Here is a 20,116-nt window from a genome sequence, read left to right as displayed (position 1 = left end):
AATTCACACCTATAAATACTTGGGAGTTATATTATAGCGGCGGTAATGGGATTCCATGCCAGTAAAACCTTTAGGGAGCGCCCCCGCTGTACCATCCCGCAATTGGGGTAGGACGAGTGGGATTTTGCCGTCCAGGTCAGATGGCACTGTCTCCGCCAACCTGACTGCCCTTCCTGTTACCTCCCAGCACACCTTTTTTTCTTGCCGCTCGTCCCCTCATCTCTGACCCTCCCTTACAGACCATCAGTTGCCACCGGCCATTGGGCCGACACCAACTTGTGCTACCCCTTTATGCCGGTCCCCTACACTGACCCGTTTTATAGCCCCCCTTATGATTTACCAGACTTCTCTTAAAGACCCCTTGGGCGCTACAGGTAATGAGGCATGTAACGTACTTACTTTGCCGCGCTTTAGCGCCATTTCTTCCTGTAGTCAGGCACAGACTGCACAGTCGTCCGGCCTCTCTATTTGAATTTCCTATACAACAATTTTTCTATAAACTGGTTGCACTTTTTCCGCTTTTATATTTGTCTTAAGTTGTGACCCGATCTGATCCTGACTGCATTTTCACATTATCCTTTGTACTACATACCCGACTCCGCTGCATACCATTACTAAATCCTGGACTGTCTGAGTACCCTATTCCTACTGCCCCTGTACCGCATACCCAGTTCTGCTACATCTCCGTTGCTAGACCATGGACTGTCTGACTACCCTATCCCCTACAGCTCGGCTACATCTCTGTTGCCAGACCATGGACTGTCTGACTACCCTATCCCATACTGACCCTGTACCACACACCCAGCTCTACTACATCTTTATTGCCGGGCCCTGGACTGTCTGACTACCCTCCTGTTCGCCGCAAAAGTATTACGCACTCAGCTCTACTATTCCACTACATTATACTACTGGTACGTGTATAGAGTTATAACCCATAGCATACTCATCTCCAACTTTTATTACTTGGTCTGGTTAAACTTTCGCTAACGCCAATTAGTGGCAGCTGTGTCCTGGCACCAACTGAGCACCTTAGACTCTAACCAAAGCCGTGGGAAAAGGGGGGCTGTAGGTGAATTGTGCCACCTGTTAGGTTCTCTCGGTAGACATCGTAAGAACCGGATCGTAACAAGGCCGACACCGCCCAGTGCACCCCTCCAGCCCCTGCACTTTTTATGAAGCTCACAGCAGAGAGATATTCCCTCCTCCCATTAAAGTCAAATCTTACTGTATAAATCCATATGTAGTGAGCTCCCCCTAGTGGTGGCTGCAGGAAGGGAAGTCGGGTATTAGGAACCCCTATATAGTTATTTTATGAAATTACAGTAGGAATTAACTTTAATACAAAGAGAAAAATAGTACGTTTGTCGGATCTCTTCATGGGGTGGGGCTTATTTTACGTTTTGCTATGAGATTCTGCGATTTCTGTGTACACCCTTGATTCCTAACTCCTAAGCTCCCCCTAGTGGTGGCTGCAGATAGCCAGAATTTTATCATTTATCTCTATGTCTATGCAGGGAATTTGGAGCTCTGTATCAGAAAAATGGAGCTCCGACCTCTACAAAGACTTATTATATGGTCAAAAGTATTGGGACACACCTCTTAAAACTGAATTCAGGAGTTTCCTTTAGTCCCATTCCCACAGGTGTATATAGGTGTATAACATCCTGCACTCGCCATGCAGTCGCCTTTACAGACATTAGTGATAGAACGGGTCATAGTAAAGAGATCACTCAATTTCATCGCGGTCCTGTAATAGGACGCCATTGCTATAACAAGTCAGTTCTGGAAATTTCTTCCCTCCTAGATATTCCACCATCACCTGTGAGTGATATTATTGTAAAGTGGAAGAAACTGCCGCAACTCAGCCACGAAGTGCAGACCACGTAACGTTACAGAGCGGGGGCGCCGAGTGCTGAGGAGCAAGTGCAGAAAAGTCGCCAATGCTCTGCTGACTCCATAACTGCAGAGTACAGACCTCCTCTGGTATTAACATCAGCAGAAAAACTATGCCCGGGAGCTTCATGGCATGGGGGCCGAGCAGCTGCATGCCAGCCTTACATCACCAAGCACAATGCCAAGCATCAGATGGAGGGGTGTAAAGCCGCCGCCACTGGACTTTGGTACAGTGGAAACATGTTCTGTGGAGTGACGCTTCTCTATCCAACGTCTGATGGATGAGTCTGGGTTTGGTGAATGCCAGGAGAACGTTACCCGCCTGACTGCATTGTGCCACCTGTAAAGTTTGGTGGGGGAGGGTAATGCTATGGGGTGTTCTTCAGGGGTCGGCCTCTTAGTTCCAGTGAAGTGAAATCTTAATTCTTCAGCATAACAAGACATTGTGGACAATTGTAGCTTCCAACTTTGTGGGAACAGTTTGGGGTTTGTCCCTTTTCTCTTCCAACATGACAACGCCCCAGTGCACAAGGTCCATAAAGACATGGCTGGTTGGTTAGTTGGTTGGTTGGTTGGGGGAGTTTGGTGTGGAAGAACTTGATTGGCCGCACAGAGTCCTGACCTCAACCCCATCCAACACCTTTGGGATGAACTAGAACGGAGATTACGATTCAGGCCCCCTCCCCAACATCAGAGTCTGACCTCACAAATGTTCCTCTGGATGAATGGGCAAAAATTCCCACAGACACCGCAAAATCTTGTAGAAAGTCCCCAGAAGAGTGGAAGCTGTTTTACTGCAAAGGGGGAACCGACTCCAAATTAATGTCTATGGATTTAGAATGGGACGTCATAAAAGCTCCTGTAGGTGGAATGTGGAGGTGTCCCAATACTTATGTCCATATAGTGTATATTCAAAAATTAATCAGAACAGAATTTTGGATCTAAAATTGACCAGGTGATAAAAAGGTGGACAGTCCCTTTAATCTCATAGCATATAATTCACAGTCACTTCTAGAGCGCTCGGTCAGAATTTCATTTACACGTAGTTGGGAACGGAAATGATTCGCCCCTTTAAGGGTATCCGAGTATCTGTAATAGAATCCTTTAAGGACTTAGAACTAAATGACTATTTTATCCTCTTGTCTCGCCAGACATCCCATCATTTCTGCTTTTCATATCAGTTTCCTCCTTCTTTAGGGCATTTTCAGTACATAATGTGACCGATATGAAAGGCCGCGATAAAAATGAAACGTTTCTATCTGTCTGGCAGTGACATTCAGAACGGCACGTCTCCCTCTTATGGTTTATGATGCCAACCGAAGTCCTCAGAAAAGATCCTGCCTCTTATTTTATGTCGGCCATCCATAAAATTCTATTTATCTGCTCCTAATACGACAGGCGAAAGTGAATTTGTTCTTGATGGCGGTAAGGATAATTTGTGATAAGCGCAAAAGAACACATAATCACCGCTTTGTAAAATTAACCGTATACGCAATAGTGCTGTAAAGTGGCAGGAACCTTATTAAAAGTTAGGGCCCCATATATTGATGTTGAATAGGGGCCTTATGCTGTCTATGGAATTTATCCTATCACTTCTCCTGACATGTCTGTTGTAGTAAATCCTTGCATTCCCCATGAAATAACAAATCTGGAGCATCTTTTCTTAGAACTGTAAGTTGTGCCGTTCCTCTGTAATTCCTCCTAGAAATCTATGAACAAATTGACAACTGGGTGCAACCATTCTTGTCAAAGAGGCGTGTTCCTACACAATCTCACTCAGTCAGCACTGATTGGACAATGTAAGTCTGTGTAGGGATACCCCCCCCCCCCCAAATGGTAACGCCCAGTTGTCAATTTATTCATATATTTCTAGGAGGAATAACAGGGGAATGGCACAATGCAGAGTTAAAAGAATAGATGCTCATGAATTGTTATTTTATGGGGAATACAATTATTTAGTGAAGGGACACATCCCCAGTTGGTCACACCCAGTGAGCAAGAAAGGGTCTACAATAAGATGAGAGTCCCATAAATAGAGTCCCTTTGAGGTTAAAGATGCTCCAGAATTTTTATTTCATGGGAAATACAAGTATTTACTACAACAGACGTGTCAGGAGAGGCGACTGTTCCTTTTAACCCAAGGAAAATAATGGTACAGCAGAATGAGGGACAACACCAGCAAAGGGACTCTATTTATGGGACTCTCATCTCATTGTAGACCCTTTCTTGCTCACTGGGTGTGACCAACTGGGGGTGTCCCTTCACTAAATAACTGTATTCCGCATAAAATAACAATTCATGAGCATCTATTCTTTGAACTGTACATTGCGCCGTTCCTCTGTTATTCCTCCTAGAAATTTATGAAGACATTGACAACTGGATGTTACCAGTTGGGGGTGTGTCCCTGCACAGACTGACGATAACCAATCAGTGCTGACAGAGTGAGACAGTGCAGGGACACGCCCCTTTGACAAGGGGAATGGTAACACCCAGTTGTCAAATTTTTCACAAAATTCTAGGAGGGACAACAGAGGAACGGCCCAACATAGAGTTCTAAGAAAATATGTTCCAGAATCTTTACTTTATGGGGAATACAAGTATTTACTAAACAGACGTGTCAGGAGAGGGGACAGGTCCTCTTTAGGGGATACCAGAAGATGATGAAGTCTATGTGGCAGTATACACCTCACTACTCATCCTGAATGCAGTGAGAGAAAATCTTCCTGCTCCACTGATGCCCTTAATCTTTCAAGCATCATTTGATCCGACGTCAAGATGTTTCATGGAATTGAGACTTTTAGTATTTGTTCCATAAAAGCCGTGGTGAGTGGGGGGATTATAACCCTCAGAGAGTCATTACGGGAGATGGCACCGCAGTACAGCGCTGTTTACCGGCTATTATTGGATTATAAACGTGACAGTTAGCGACATCTCCTCCACGCCGACTTGTTCAGCGGTGTCATTCCAGCGAAGCAAAATATACTCAAGTTATACCCTAAGTGGAAAGTTATTTTTATTTATACGTAAAGCTCAAAAAACAAATAAGTGGGCGCTCCCGGTCTAAAGGGATTAACGGAAACTCTGCAAGGACTCATGAGGCTAAGTGTGAGCCTAAAAAATTCCACCTTAAATAAAGTATATATATACCTTGTCAGGAAAAGCTGGGTGACAACCAGGGACGTACACAAAAATCATAGGGTCACAGAGCAAGACTGCTTCCCTTTACACAAGTCATAGAGCTAAATGCTAAAATCTTTGCTGCCAGCAGCCGCCACTAGGGGGAGCTAACAGTGTATGAATTTTCTACAGAGTGGATGGCACATGGCATTGGTCGTTATACCACTATTGTGACACACGGCCAACGGAAGGATGCGACAGACTTATTAAGAAGCGCCTCTTAATAAATATGTTGCATCTTACTCCAGCCGAGCAAAAAACTGGCGTTTGGCTTGAATGGGGACTCTGCAGTCCCTTCTGTAAAGGATCTGCCAGGCACAGCTTCGGGGTTAACGCCCATAGATAATCAGTCTGCACCTGCTTCTATGTCTGTGAGACTGACTCCATCTTCCACCACTCAGGGTAGCAGGCTTAGGAGTGGGAGAACCTATCACAGCCTGGCCAGACGGAGCTAGCTACCGCCCTCTGTCTATTTATACCTGCCTTTCCTGTTCCTCCTTTGCTTGTGATTCATCTCGTTTGGTTTCCTGGCCCTGCTGCAGCTTCTTGTACTATTGTCCTTGCTTCATATTGACCCCGGCTTGCTGACTACTCTCCTGCTCTGCGTTTGGTACCTCGTACACTCCTGGTTTGACTCGGCTTGTTTACTACTCTTCTGCTCTGCGTTTGGCACCTCGTACACTCCTGGTTTGACTCGGCTTGCTCACTTCTCTTGTTGCTCACTGTGTTTCCGTGGGCAACTGCCCCTTTCTCCCCCTAGCTCTGTGTACCCTTGTCTGTTTGTCTTTCGTGCACTTATTGAGCGTAGGGACCGTCGCCCAGTTGTACCCCGTCGCCTAGGGCGGGTCGTTGCAAGTAGGCAGGGACTGAGTGGCGGGTAGATTAGGGCTCACTTGTCTGTCTCCCCACCACCGTCATTACATAATCACAAGCCCATACCTAGTCTACCCTGGTCCCTGACACCACTATGGACCCCCTTGAGGCTCTGGCTCAGCAAATGCAGGGTCTCTCCCTATAGGTCCAGGCCCTGGCTCAGAGGGTCAACCAGCCTGATGCTACCATGGTAGTCCCCCTCACCTCACCTCTTGAACCCCACCTCAAGTTGCCCGACCGGTTCTCAGGGGTATGGAAGACTTTTCTCTCCTTTCGGGAGAGTTGTAGGCTTTATTTTCGTTTAAAGCCCCACTCCTCAGGTTCTGAGAGCCAGCGGGTGGGTATAATTATGTCCCGGCTCCAGGAAGGGCCCCAAGAATGGGCCTTCTCCTTGGCTCCTGACGCCCCTGAACTTTCCTCCGTTGATCTTTTCTTTTCAGCTCTCGGACTCATCTATGACGAGACTGACAAGACTGCTTTTGCCGAGAGTCAGCTGGTGACCTTACGTCAGGGTAAGAGACATGTTGAGGAGTATTGCTCTGACTTTCGGAAGTGGTGCGTAGCTTCTCGGTGGAATGACCCTGCCTTAAGGTGCCAGTTTAGGTTGGGTCTGTCGAACGCCCTGAAAGATCTGCTAGTTAGTTATCCCTCTTCTGACTCCCTAGACCAGGTTATGGCTTTAGCGGTACGACTTGACCGACGTCTCAGGGAACGACGACTTGAACGTCTTGATGTTTTCTCCTCTGACTCCCCCATGATGCCTCCCAAGGTTCCGTTGCTTCGTTCCTCCCCGGAAGACTCGGAGGTACCTATGCAACTCGGGGCCTCCGTGTCCCCCCAACAACGTAGAGATTTCCGCAGGAAGAATGGTCTCTGCTTCTACTGTGGGGATGACAAGCATCAAGTGAACAACTGTCCTAAGCGTAAGAATGCAGCCGGAGAACTTCCGCGCCTAAGTGATCATCGGGGAGGTCACTTGGGCTCACAGGTATTTCCCGTAAATATGAAACGTAATAAAATCTTGCTTCCCTTCCAGGTCTCTTTTGGTGGTAGGTCTGCTACCGGCAGTGCCTTCGTGGATTCAGGGTCTTCTGCTAATATCATGTCTGTAGAATTTGCTATGTCTCTAGCTATGCCTTTGATTGATTTGCCTAAACCTGTCCCGGTAGTGGGTATCGACTCCACTCCTCTTGCTAATGGTTATTTTACACAGCATACCCCTGTTTTTGAACTCCTTGTTGGCTCCATGCATTTGGAGCAGTGCTCTGTACTGTTAATGCAGGGATTATCGTCCGATTTGGTTTTAGGCCTTCCCTGGTTGCAGTTGCATAATCCCACGTTTGACTGGAATTCTGGGGACCTTACCAAGTGGGGTAATGAATGCTTGACGTCATGTTTTTCTGTTAATTTTATTTCTCCCCCTGAGGTGGTGAACAAGCTACCTGAGTTTGTTCAGGACTTCGCCGATGTTTTCTCTAAGGAGGCCTCCGAAGTGTTACCTCCTCATAGAGAATATGATTGCGCAATCAATTTGGTACCAGGAGCTAAGCTTCCTAAGGGTAGGATATTTAATCTCTCTTGTCCCGAACGTGAAGCCATGAGAGAGTATATCCAGGAATGCCTGGCCAAGGGTTACATTCGCCCCTCTACTTCTCCGGTAGGTGCTGGCTTCTTCTTCGTAGGGAAGAAGGATGGTGGTATTAGGCCATGCATTGACTACCGAAGCTTGAATAAGGTCACTGTAAGGAACCAGTATCCCCTTCCTCTGATTCCTGATCTCTTTAATCAGGTTCAGGGGGCCCAATGGTTCTCTAAGTTTGATCTACAGGGGGCGTATAACCTTATCCGCATCAAAGAGGGGGATGAGTGGAAGACTGCGTTTAACACGCCCGAAGGTCATTTCGAATACCTCGTCATGCCCTTTGGGTTGTCTAATGCTCCCGCGGTCTTCCAGAATTTCATAAATGAGATTTTAAGAGACTACCTGGGGGTATTTCTTGTAGTGTACCTTGATGACATACTTGTGTTTTCCAAGGACATGTCCTCCCACATTGAGCATGTCAGGAAGGTGCTCCAGGTCCTTCGAGAAAACAAACTGTTTGCGAAGACCGAAAAATGTGTCTTTGGGGTGCAGGAGATACCATTTTTGGGCCAAATCCTCACTCCTCATGAATTCCGCATGGACCCTGCCAAGGTCCAGGCTGTGGCGGAATTGGTCCAACCTGCCTCCCTGAAGGCGTTACAGTGTTTCCTGGGGTTCGCTAATTATTACAGGAGGTTTATTGCTAACTTCTCGGTCATCGCTAAGCCTCTTACGAATCTCACTCGCAAAGGTGCTGATCTCCTCCACTGGCCTCCTGAGGCTGTCAAGGCTTTTGAGGTCCTTAAGAAGTGCTTTATCTCGGCCCCGCTGCTGGTTCAGCCCAACCAAATGGAGCCATTTATCGTGGAGGTTGACGCGTCCGAGGTGGGAGTGGGGGCTGTCTTGTCCCAGAGTACCAGGTCCCTCACCCATCTCCGTCCCTGTGCCTACTTCTCCAGGAAGTTTTCACCCACTGAGAGTAACTATGATATTGGCAGCCGCGAACTCTTAGCCATTAAATGGGCATTTGAAGAGTGGCGCCACTTCCTGGAGGGGGCTAGGCACCAGGTAACGGTCCTTACCGACCACAAGAATCTGGTTTTCCTAGAATCTGCCCGGAGGCTAAACCCGAGACAAGCTCGTTGGGCGTTATTTTTTACCAGATTCAACTTTGTGGTTACCTATAGGGCTGGGTCTAAAAATGTTAAGGCTGATGCACCGTCACGTAGCTTCATGGCCAGCCCTCCTTCGGAGGAAGATCCTGCTTGTATTTTGCCTCCAGGTATAATCATTTCCGCTATTGATTCTGATTTAGTCTCTGAAATTGCGGCTGATCAAGGTTCAGCTCCCGGGAGCCTTCCTGAGAACAAGCTGTTTGTTCCCCTGCAATTCCGGCTAAGGGTACTTAGGGAAAATCATGACTCTGCACTATCTGACCATCCAGGCATCCTGGGTACCAAGCACCTCATTGCCAGAAACTATTGGTGGCCTGGGTTGCTTAAAGACGTTAAGGCCTACGTCGCCGCTTGTGAAGTTTGTGCTAGGTCCAAGACTCCCAGGTCCCGACCAGCGGGCTTACTATGTTCTTTGCCCATTCCCCAGAGACCTTGGACCCATATCTCCATGGATTTTATCACCGATTTGCCTCCATCTCAAGGCAAGTCGGTGGTGTGGGTTGTAGTAGACCGCTTCAGTAAGATGTGCCATTTTGTGCCCCTCAAGAAACTACCCAATGCTAAGACGTTAGCTACCTTGTTTGTCAAACACATCCTGCGTCTCCATGGGGTCCCTGTCAATATTGTTTCGGATAGAGGGGTACAATTTGTTTCATTGTTTTGGAGAGCCTTCTGTAAAAAGTTGGAGATTGATCTGTCCTTCTCCTCTGCCTTCCATCCTGAAACTAATTGCCAAACTGAGAGGACTAATCAGTCTCTAGAACAATATTTAAGGTGTTTTATCTCTGACTGTCAATATGATTGGGTCTCATTCATTCCCCTTGCCGAATTTTCCATTAATAACCGGGTCAGTAACTCGTCAGGGGTCTCCCCCTTTTTCTGTAATTTTGGGTTTAATCCACGGTTCTCTTCCGTTTCACCTGGTAGTTCCAACAATCTCGAGGTAGAGGTCGTTTATCGAGAACTGTGCACAGTCTGGGCTCAGATTCAGAAGAACCTAGAGGCGTCCCAGAGCATACAAAAAACTCAGGCAGATAGAAAACGTTCTGCTAACCCCTTGTTTATGGTCGGGGATCTGGTGTGGCTATCGTCTAAAAATTTGCGCCTTAAGGTCCCGTCCAAGAAGTTTGCTCCCCGGTTTATAGGGCCGTACAAGGTCATTGAAGTCCTCAATCCTGTCTCCTTCCGACTGGAGTTGCCCCCATCTTTTCGAGTACACGACGTGTTCCATGCCTCCCTCCTTAAACGCTGCTCCCCGTCCTTGGCTCCCTCGAGGAAACCTCCGGTCCCTGTTCTCATCCCTGAGGGGGCAGAATTCGAGGTGGCCAAGATTGTGGACAGCAGGATGGTCCAAGGCTCCCTCCAGTACCTGGTCCATTGGAGAGGATACGGGCCTGAGGAGAGGACTTGGGTACCCGCTCGGGATGTTCACGCTGGGATATTGGTCAGGAGGTTTCACCTTCGTTTCCCCAGTAAACCAGGTCCACTTAGAAAGGGTCCGGTGGCCCCTCATAAAAGGGGGGGTACTGTAAAGGATCTGCCAGGCACAGCTTCGGGGTTAACGCCCATAGATAATCAGTCTGCACCTGCTTCTATGTCTGTGAGACTGACTCCATCTTCCACCACTCAGGGTGGCAGGCTTAGGAGTGGGAGAGCCTATCACAGCCTGGCCAGACGGAGCTAGCTCCAGCCCTCTGTCTATTTATACCTGCCTTTCCTGTTCCTCCTTTGCTTGTGATTCTTCTCATTTGGTTTCCTGGCCCTGCTGCAGCTTCTTGTACTATTGTCCTTGCTTCATATTGACCCCGGCTTGCTGACTACTCTCCTGCTCTGCGTTTGGTACCTCGTACACTCCTGGTTTGACTCGGCTTGTTTACTACTCTTCTGCTCTGCGTTTGGCACCTCGTACACTCCTGGTTTGACTCGGCTTGCTCACTTCTCTTGTTGCTCACGGTGTTTCCGTGGGCAACTGCCCCTTTCTCCCCCTAGCTCTGTGTACCCTTGTCTGTTTGTCTTTCGTGCACTTATTAAGCGTAGGGACCGTCGCCCAGTTGTACCCCGTCGCCTAGGGCGGGTCTTTGCAAGTAGGCAGGGACTGAGTGGCGGGTAGATTAGGGCTCACTTGTCTGTCTCCCCACTCCCGTCATTACACCTTCATTCTCAGGATTGGTAGGGGTCCCCACTTATCAAAAAGTGATGGCATATCCTAATTGATATGCCATGACTTTATAAGATGGAAATACACCTTTAAAGGTCTCACTATGAGAACCCATTTTTCAAATGAAATCAGCTGATCATTGCGGGTCCAGCTTTTGAAACCCCCTTAAGTCAGGGAAGTTGCGGCTGGCCATACATTTGCAGGAAAAATAGAGGTTACTTGGTACCCAGTCATGGGCGAGCATGGCATACTAATCTGCTAGAACGGGACCCGTACTTTCTGAGTGACTCTCCACTCGGGCTGATAGAGGGGGGTCCCGAGTCCGTAATAGGGTATATTGACGGGGGTTATATTCTTGAGAATACCCCTTTAATCTGTGTTCCTATAGGGGTTCAGTAATGTCGTTGTATGCACTAAGCTATACAATGGTCCTTATTCAGTCCTGACCCCGTACATATGATCTATTAGGATATGTGGATGGAATAGGGGGTCCCTCGCTCTCACTCTGTAGGACCTGGCACATTTATGCATTAAAGTGGTGACAATTAAGGAATCATGGATGGCGTCAGGACCCTCTGTGATCCGCTAATGGCCCGGATTCACTTCAAGGAGAAAAAAAAATCAAAGTAAAAAACTCCTTTAAACCCAATGTTTCCCGTTTTGCTTCTTTTACAGAGAGTGTATGGTAACATTTCCGGGTCTTTGATGGGCCTTAGGTTAGCCCATCAATGGGGTCCAACCCAAATGAGTGCCGTGGCCCCTTCATTGCTAACACAGGCACAGTGCCATACATATGAGTGTGGTTGTGTTTGGTATTGCAGATCTGTCCCTAAGCACAACTGCCCATTGGACCCCGCTTATTAGACAGGATAGAGCACGAAAAACCCTTTAATTGTATACATTAGGCACCATGCAAGAGACCGTAAAAAATTGTCCGTAATTGCGGACCGCAATTATGGACCTATTCACTTCTATTGTCCACAGACTCCTTCCCGTTTATTCACGGGAAGGTGTCCGGGCCATAGAAGTGTACCGCAAAAGATAGGACATGTCCTACCTTTTGCTGTTTACGGGCCGTGCTCCCATACTTTGTATGAAAGCATGGGCCAAAAATGCGGTCGGCCGTAGGCGGCCGGCCGTGCCCGAAATTACGGCCCGTGATTACGGGCATGGCCGTGTGCATGGGGCGTAAGAGACAGTTTCACTAATCAGTAACCTTACAAACAATAAAAGTCCTTTAACCCCTTCAGGACTGAGCCTGTTTTGGCCTTCAGGACGAAGCCGATTTTTCAAATCTGACATGTGTCCCTTTATGTGGTGATAACTCCGGAATGCTTTTGCCTATCAAAGTGATTCTGAGATTGTTTTCTCGTGACATATTGTACTTTATGTTACGGAAAAAATTTGGTCGATAAATTCAATATTTATTTGTAAAAAACACCAAAATTTGAAGAAAATTTGCAAAAATTAGCATTTTTCTAAATTTAAATGTATCTGCTTGTAAAACAGATAGTAATACCACACAAAATAGTTACTAGTTAACATCCCCCATATGTCTACTTTAGTTTGGCATCGTTTTTTGAACATTATTTTATTTTTCTAGGACGTTACAAGACTTAGAACTTTAGCAGCGATTTCTCATATTTTGAAGAAAATTTCAAAAGCCGATTTTTACAGGGGCCAGTTCAGTTCTGAAGTGGCTTTGAGGGTCTTATTTATTAGAAAGTCCCCATAAATCACCCCATTTTGAAAACTGCACCCCTCAAAGTATTCAAAACAGCATTCAGAAAGTGTTTTAACCCTTTAGGCGTTTCACAGGAATTAAAGCAAAGTAGAGGTGAAAGTTACAAATGTCATTTTTTTTTTACAAAATTCATTTGTAATAAAAAAAATTCTATACCACAGAAGTTTTTACCCGAGAAATGGAACTTATTATTTATTGCCCAGATTCTGCAGTTTTTAGAAATATCCCACATGTGGCCCTAGTGCGCTAATTTACTGAAATACAGGCCTCAGAAGCAAAGGAGCACCTAGTGGATTTTGTGGCCTCCTTTTTTTTAGCATATATTTTAGGTATCATGTCAGGTTTGAAGAGGTCTTGTGGGGCCAAAACAATAAAAACCCCCAAAAGTGACCTCATTTTGGAAACTACACCCCTCAAGGAATTTATCTATGGGTATAGTTAGCATTTTGAACCCACAGTTTTTTTGCAAAATGTATTTGAATTAGTATGTGAAGATGAAAATCTACTTTTTTTCTGAAAAAAACGTAGAATTTTTTTATTTTTTCAAGGAATAAAAGAGAAAAAACACCCCAACATATGTAAAGCAATTTCTCCCGATTACAGCAATACCCCATATGTGGTAATAAACTGCAGTTTGGACCCACAGCAGGACTCAGAAGGAAAGGAGCACCATTTGGATTTTGAAATTCTGATTTTGCTGGAATAGTTTTCAGTGCCGTGTCGCGTTTGAATTGCACTGGAGGGAACAAAATAGTGGAAACCCCCGGAAAGTGACCCCATTTTGGAAACTACACTCATCAAGGAATTTTTCTAGGGGTAAAGTTAGCATTTTGATGCCACAGTTGTTTTGCTGAATTCATTGGAATTATTCTGTAAAGGTAAAAATCTACTTTTTTTCTGAAAAAAGGTAGCCATTTTTAATTTTTACAAGGAATAAAGGAGAAAAAGCACCCCAACATTTGTAAAACAATTTCTCCCGATTACGGAAATATGCCATATGTGGTAATAAACGGCTGTTTGGACCCACAGCAGAGCTTAGAAGGGAAGGAGCGCTATTTGTCTTTTGGAGATCAAATTTAGCTGAAATGGTTTTTGGGTGCCATGTCGCATTTGCAAAGCCCCTGAGAGGCCAAAACAGTGGAACCCCCCAAAAGTGGAAATTACACCACTTAAAGAATCTATCTAGGGATATAGTGGGCATTTAGACCCCACAAGTCTTTTGCAGGATTTATTAGAATTAGGCCGTGAAAATGAATATCAACATTTCTTCCACTAAAATGTTGTCTTTTTTCAATTTCACAAAGGATAAAGGAGAAAATGCTGCCCAACATTTGTAAAGCAATCTCTCCCGAGTACGGCGATACCCCACGTGTGGTCATAAATGGTTTTTCATTAGAAAGTAATTAACCCTTTCTGGACTGATCCATTTTTTTCTTTTCCTTTTTAGTTTTTTCCTCCCCGCGTTCCAAGAGCCACAACTTTTTTATTTTTCAGTCAATAGAGCGGTGTCAGGGCTTATTTATTGAGGGACGAGCGGTCGTTTTTATTGGTACCATTTTTTGGTACATACAACTTTTTGAGCACTTTTTATTACATTTTTAGGTAGAGCCAAGGTGACCAAAAAACAGTGATTTTGCCGTTTTAAATGCTTTATTTTTCACGTGAGACGCTCCATGCATCACCCCCCCCCCACACTACGACATGCTATGTTGTGGTGTGCGCAGGGGTTAATGTGCAGCGGATGGTGCAGAGTAAAAATTACAATTTTCCACTCATATGCCATTTTAGTGCACTACATGTTATGCCCAGTTTGTGCCACTGAAGACGAATACCTCATAAAATATTAAGGGGGTTCTCCTGGGTATGGCGATGCCATATCTATGGGCGTAAACTGGTGTTTGGGCACGCTGCAGGGCTCAGAAGGGAGGGAGCAGCATTTGGCTTTTGGGGCGCAGATGTAGCTTGGTAGTAGTTCTGTTTGGGGTTTTACTGGTGTCTCAATATATAATGTGGGGGCATATGTAATCTGTGCGGGGTACATCAGGGTACATGTTATCTGTGCGGAGTACATCAGGGTACATGTCATCTGTGCGGGGTACATCAGGGTATAATAAGAGGGTATAATAATGCAGTAAATAAATAATAATCCGCAGATATGTGGCCGGTGTCGCACTGATAAAAGGCGCCCGATCTTATCTGCTTTTGGAACACTGCACATTTTGCATCGCCATATTCTGAGAGCCAGAACGGTTTTATTTTTTTTCCACCGGAGCTGGGTGAGGGTTTATTCTTTGCGGGACAATCTGTAGTTTTCATTGGTACCATTTTGGGGTACTAGAAATTTTTTTGATCACGTTTTATTCAATTTTTTGGCAAGCAAGGTGACCAAAAACCATCAATTCTGAAACTGTTTTTTATGGCGTTCACCCTGGGCTATAAATTACCATTATATTTTATACCTCGGGTCGATACGATTACAGCGATACCATACGTATATAACTTTTTGATGTTTTGCAGCGTTTGTGCAATAAAATCACTTATTTATAAAATAAATTCTTTTTTGTGTCACCGTATTCTGAGAGCGACAACTTTTTTTATTTTTCAGTCAAAAATGCGGTGTAAGGGCTTGTTTTTTGCGGGACGGGTTGTAGTTTGTATTGGTACCATTTTGGCGTACATGCGACTTTTTGATCACTTTTTATTGTCGATTTTGGGAGGGGTGGTAACCAAAAAATTGTGATTCGGGCACTGTTTTTCGTTTATTTTTTTCGCGGTGTTCACCGTGCGGGAAAAATAATATTACAGTTTTATAGTCGGGATCGTTACGAACGCGGTGATACCAAATATGTGTACTTTTTTTATCGTGTTAATTTTTTTCCTATAATAAAAGACTTATTTTAGGAAAAAAAGCATTCTTTGTTTATATCACTTCTAACTTTTATTTTTACACTTTTTCAAAACATTTTTATTATCTTTTTTTTACTTTTTTTACTTGTCCCACTAGGGGACACTTAGACTGGCAGCTCTGATCGCTGCTGGAACACATTACACTACACACGTAGTGTAATGTGTTCTAACTGTCATTGTGACGTAACTGTCACACTGACATGAAGCAGAGGGGGAACGGCCGCAGGCTGATCCTCCGAGGCTTCCGTACATGGCAACCCGGAGGTCATTGTCTGGCCTCTGGTTGCCGTGAGAAGGATCGCCAGCCCCCGCAAATACATGTGGGGGGCTGCCGATCCGCTGTAAACCTCTTCAATGTGGGGATCGCAATCGACCACCGCATCGAAGGGGTTAATTGCCGATTTCAGCGGCGACAGGCCGCTGATCGGCAACAGGGAGAGCAGGGCTGACACCCTGCACAGTTAACCGCCGCTGCGGTGTAGCGCCGTGCGGCGGTTAACTGTCAAAGCACTGACGTTAATGAACGTCAAGGTGCGCGAAGTTACTGCACACATTGACGTTTATTAACGTCAAGGTGCGGGAAGGGGTTAAAGGGTTTATCTCGAAAGACAACCCCAGTCCATATACACTACGCAGAGAACCACTACAGGCCCTATTACACTGGCCAATTTTGGCTGATGCAACGAGCGCTGACCAACGGGACATCTCGTTGATCGGCGCTCGTTTGCTCCTGTCACATGGAGTTATGGATGGGGACAAGCGCTTCACTCGTCCCCTTACATTATTATTATGTCGGCAGTCCGTCACCCTATTTACACAGAGATATGTGAGGCCGACAACAACAATATAAATTTTTTTTAAAACTATACGATCAGCAGATGAAGGATTGTTTTCTCGTTAATCTACTGATCGCTGCCCTGTTTACAAAGGACAATTATCAGCAACGTTATATGAACGCTTGTCTGCCCGATAATTGCCCAGTGTAAAAGTGCCTTAAAGAGGCTCTGTCACCAGATTTTGCAACCCCTATCTGCTATTGCAGCAGATCGGCGCTGCAATGTAGATTACAGTAACGTTTTTATTTTTAAAAAACGAGCATTTTTGGCCAAGTTATGACCATTTTCGTATTTATGCAAATGAGGCTTGCAAAAGTCCAAGTGGGTGTGTTTAAAAGTAAAAGTCCAAGTGGGCGTGTATTATGTGCGTACATCGGGGCGTTTTTACTACTTTTACTAGCTGGGCGTTCTGACGAGAAGTATCATCCACTTCTCTTCACAACGCCCAGCTTCTGGCAGTGCAGATCTGTGACGTCACTCACAGGTCCTGCATCGTGACGGCCACATCGGCACCAGAGGCTACAGTTGATTCTGCAGCAGCATCAGCGTTTGCAGGTAAGTAGCTACATGGACTTACCTGCAAACGCCGATGCTGCTGCAGAATCATCTGTAGCCTTTGGTGCCGACACGATGCAGGACCTGTGAGTGACGTCACAGTGCTGCACTGCCAGAAGCTGGGCGTTGTGAAGAGAAGTGGATGATACTTCTCATCAGAACGCCCAGCTAGTAAAAGTAGTAAACACGCCCCGATGTACGCACATAATACACGCCCAGTTGGACTTTTACTTTTAAACACACCCACTTGGACTTTTGCAAGCCTCATTTGCATAACTACAAAAATGGTCATAACTTGGCCAAAAATGCTCGTTTTTTAAAAATAAAAACGTTACTGTAATCTACATTGCAGCGCCGATCTGCTGCAATAGCAGATAAGGGTTGCAAAATCTGGTGACAGAGCCTCTTTAAGGAAGTGAGGGAACTGCACTTGGACTGTAGGATCAGACTACACAGGATTTATTTGTAGTCTGTAACCATGGAAACACACAAGTTTGCATAGGAGTTGTAGACACAAATTTAGAACTTTACTATATACCCCAGGGTCCGTTGAGGGATTTGCAGGGCAACCTTAGCGATATTTGCATTCCCTGCCGGCCTATATCCTTATGACTGGAACCCCCCGCATTATATTATGAAATTGCTTTGTGTGCAATTCTGTAAAGGGGTTTTCCGCTTTGAACAATCCCTCCTTTTTAGAGGGCGCCCTTGACAATAAGCGAATCACAAAGTGTCCCTCTGTTAGAACCATCAGCGATCATCTGTAATCTTGGAGAAATCTGGTAGTCAGTGTTCAATTTCCCTGCAGTGCCACCACAGGGGAAATTAGGCATTACACAGTGCTTATTCATAGGGTTGTCTGTGCAATGCAGGACAGGACAGGACAGGTCCTCCAGAGCGAGAGACGTAGATCCTGAACAGGGAACCCCCCCACTTTAAACTTTCTTATAGGGTTTTGTGAAATGGACAGTCCCTTTAAGCTGCTACTTGATCATGAATGTCCTTATGTCCCCTACACATCACTGATAAATTGAAGTTCCGCACGTATTGTGCTTTTCTGGAAGAAGCACGTCCTCTGTGAATACAGGAGACCTTCATTGTCATTCATAAGATGTTACTGAATATTTTCCGATGTCACTTACTCTATTACAGGAGATTCTATTATAGATTTGCCTGGGATATCAGTGTCTATCATTCATTAGGGTTTAACATTCTGTACATGCGATGACGGACAGCTCACTCCTCTGCGCTCATGCTGATACTTATATTTACGGCTTCACGGTAATGTAAGGCAGAGATAATGTACTCAACGTTATTACAGAAGAGTTATAATAATGTCAATAGTTTTCATGTCGCCGGCTTTGTAAATAAGCTGTGCAGTTGTCTAGTTACCTAGAGATACAATAGTCCTTAAAGAGGAACAATCGGCTCTCCTGACACGTCTGTCTTAGTAAATACTTGTATTCCCCATGAAATAACAATCCTGGTTCATATTTTCTTAGAACGTTGTGCCGTTCCTCTGTTATTCCTCCTAGAAATGTATGGATAAATTGACAACTGGGTGTTACCAGTAGGGGGTGTGTCCCTACACAGACTGACATTGTCCAATCAGTGCTGACAGAATGAGACTGTAGGGACACGCCCCTTTGACATGGGAATGGTAACACCCAGTTGTTAATTTATTCATAGATTTCTGGGAGGAATAACAGAGGAACGGCACAACGAGGAATTCTAAGAAAATATGTTTGGAATTTTTATTTCATGGGGATTACTAAAATAAACATGTCAGGAGAGGAGACAGGTCCTCTTTAAAGGAGGAGACTTATGAAGACAATGTCTCCTCTTAACACAGTCGTCCTGTTGATCCGCTGATCGCCACTGATCAGGCTCCTGGAAACTATTGCTGGTCATACAAATATTGTAAATGTGGCCTTACATGCAGGCATTCAAACAAATGGCTGACCACGTAATACATGAACAGGTCAGTTCCACCAGACGATGCCCAAATGCCCTCATAGGGCATATAGACAGGGTTGACTCATAAACATCCTAAATTGAACATGCATATTCTAATCCGAGTTTGGGTGACGTGTGAGGGGGTGGCATTGAGAAATTTTTACCACTGACAATGTCACTGGTATATTGACCCCTTCGTGGCGAGCGCCACATATTTACGATGCTGGAATCCTGCCGTTGAGGAAAAGCGTTGTAAATATATGGTACGGTGATGACGTGTGCGCAGGGGCTGTGCCCGCACTATCACCTGCAGGAGGACAGCTGTGATTGGCAGCCAGCCTCCCATTGTTACGGAGGGGGTTCCCTTTCATTCCTCATCGCTGACCCACGTCGTCAAATGAACACTTATTTATACCGTATAGTAAACGACGTGCTGACAATGCAAAAAGCAATGGCGGAATCGCTTATATTTTGCAATTATTTTGTAATTATTTTGCAATGTACAAAAGTTTTACACTAATATATATAGAATTATTATTTTTTTTTTTTATGTATATAGAAAGAAATAAAAAAGTTGTGGATGTCGGAACACAGTGAAGCAAAATTAAAAGAATACCTGTTTCCTCAATACCAAAATTTCTTGCGCCCCTAGGGGGTTAAAAACGTATAATGATCGCCAGTTTTCTCTATCTTGGAGCAGGACTCATAGATGGTCACTTATTAGGGGGACCTCTACTGGAGACTCAGGATAATTGCAATGGCAGCCTTTTCATCTTCCTAAACAATATAATAACAATGCACTAAACCGTAATGCGAATTTTGGATTTTATTTGGGTTGTTTTCGACTCAAACTCACAGCAAAGTCGCGAATCTTCCATTTTATTATATCACATTACGTTTTCGCCACTAAACCACCCTAGACCTCCAGAGATATTAGATATCGACCCATAACCACCCTAGACCACCATTTATACATCAATATTCACCCTTCATGCACCAACACACTTGGAAACCCCCTTTAAAAATCCAAAAATAAACATGTATACTACTGTTCTATGACCGTCTAATAATCTGGAATATTTGATAATCCAGCACCTTGTATTACACCTGAACTCTGGCTATCTGCAAATCCCATGAAGCGCTGACAGCTGGGACTTGTAGTTCTACAGCAGCAGCAAAAACAACTCGACCACTGGAATGCTAGATGACGCGCATGCGCCCTTTTTCCCCCCATCTTTCTCAATGGATGCATTCTATCCA

At 45.1% G+C, this 20,116-nt stretch overlaps 1 long non-coding RNA gene across 1 annotated transcript in view; it reads right to left on the bottom strand.

Moving 5' to 3' along the window:
* LOC142750843 (uncharacterized) overlaps positions 1-20,053 on the bottom strand; it is a 26,709-nt gene extending 6,656 nt beyond the window's left edge. Inside the window, exon 1 of the long non-coding RNA XR_012882612.1 lies at positions 19,952-20,053. This is a non-coding gene — a long non-coding RNA (uncharacterized LOC142750843). The remainder of the gene's footprint in view (positions 1-19,951) is intronic.
* Between the last annotated feature and the right edge of the window lie 63 nt (positions 20,054-20,116).

Source organism: Rhinoderma darwinii, chromosome 3, assembly GCF_050947455.1.
Source record: "Rhinoderma darwinii isolate aRhiDar2 chromosome 3, aRhiDar2.hap1, whole genome shotgun sequence".
Taxonomy (NCBI): Eukaryota; Metazoa; Chordata; class Amphibia; order Anura; family Rhinodermatidae; genus Rhinoderma; species Rhinoderma darwinii.
Note: the sequence above shows the minus strand (reverse complement) of the source record. Positions and strands in the feature narration are given on the sequence as shown.